The sequence below is a fragment of the Terrapene carolina genome, unplaced genomic scaffold, assembly GCF_002925995.2.
Source record: "Terrapene carolina triunguis isolate 2854851 unplaced genomic scaffold, T_m_triunguis-2.0 Scaffold34029, whole genome shotgun sequence".
Taxonomy (NCBI): Eukaryota; Metazoa; Chordata; order Testudines; family Emydidae; genus Terrapene; species Terrapene triunguis.
The window spans coordinates 3,294,335-3,295,967 of NW_020698380.1; positions in this window are offsets into that span (position 1 = coordinate 3,294,335).

Below are 1,633 nucleotides of genomic sequence, written 5' to 3' on the forward strand. Positions count from 1 at the left end.
CAGCAGTGTAGAGCTGACTGCAGCAGGTCTGACTGGATTGGTGGCGGCACAACTCTGACTTCACAACAAACCCCGTGTTGGTAGCAGAGCAGGTGTCACAGGACGAGACCAGGAAGCTGCATATCTGAGTAGGCCCTGGTGGTGCAGACTTCACTGGACTACTGGAGTAGACAGGCAGAGGAGAGCCACCCTCTGATGCTTCCCTGACTATAACTGAGTCTAGCTGACCTTGCAAGTGGATTTTAGGTGAGTGTGGTTTGCTTTGTTGCTAAGAGTTCTAGACTTCAACAAGGCGGATGATTAATACTTGGAACTGTGCAGGTGGCCAGAGTCCTCATACGCTGACTGGGTCTTGCTCGTTTTACTATATGCAATTATCTGTATGGTTTTCATGTTTCTTGTGTTTGGCTTTTCCTTTTTCGCAGATAAAAGGTACTTGTGGTTCAGTGTTACCAAGGACACTTGTGAGGACTTGCAAGTGGGGAAGAACCACCTGGGAAGGTGACCCCTATGTTACATTTTAATTGCCTAGACTCAAAAAGTAGGAGTACAGCTCTGGGCGGTGGCTCAAACCATAGTTTCCTTTATGTTAGATTGAACCTGGCCCTTGGTGTTGCCACTGGCACCTGGCAGAAGTGGTACATGTGCAAAATAAAGAGTGGTCACTGGAGATCAGAGGGGTGACAGAAGGAGAGCAGGAGTGGGGTGGGTTGTGGCTAGGGTAACAGAGTCTGACAGAAGAACCAATGAGGGGAGGGAGAATGGAGGATTGTGGGTACAGGAATCATGGAAGAAGTGGAGCAGTTAGGAGAAAGGAAAAACCAAAAATAGGAGCAGAAGGAGATAGAATGTGAAAGTGGAAGCTATGGAGGTAGGAAACACTTTCTAATTATAAGGATAGTTAAGCATTGGAATAGGTTACCAAGGGAGGTTGTAGAATCCCCGTCACTAGAGGTTTTTAAGAACAGGTTGGACAAACAGCTGTTAGGGGTGGTCTAGGTTTACTTGGTCCTGCCGCATCACGGGAGGATGGACTAATGACCTCTTGTGGTCCCTTCCAGCCCCACACTTCTATAGTTCTATGATTTTATGCTGTAGGTAGGACAGACACAAATTTGGCAGCACACAGGGGAACAATTTCTTTGTTCCGGAAACTTCTAATCAGTAATGATTGTTTCAAAACTACAGCACTTTTAAAAATAATTAAAACCAGGTTATTTTAATAATTAATTATTTTAATTAAATTAATTAATTTAAAAATAATTAAAACCAAGAGTTCTAGGGGCCTTAATTTTCTGTCCTGCAGAGTGGCGGATTTACAGGAGCTTGGAGTCATTTAATATAATTCAACTTAATGATGTTGCACCAGTGTAATTTGAGGCAGAATTTGGCTTACTATTTCCCCGGTTACTGGCTAAGAAAATTGAATGTGGGAGAAAAATCACATCTATATTCATTATTCTTCTGTATTACCGCCTGAATTTCCAATTAGAAGGGATGGCAGGAGGAACAGAACATGTCCAAGCCACTTAAGTTCAGAAAACTCAAATGAAGCAATACAGGCCAAATTCTTTCTGTCAGTTAGGGTTACCATATTTCCACAATCAAAAAAGAGGACACTGGGGGGGGGGGG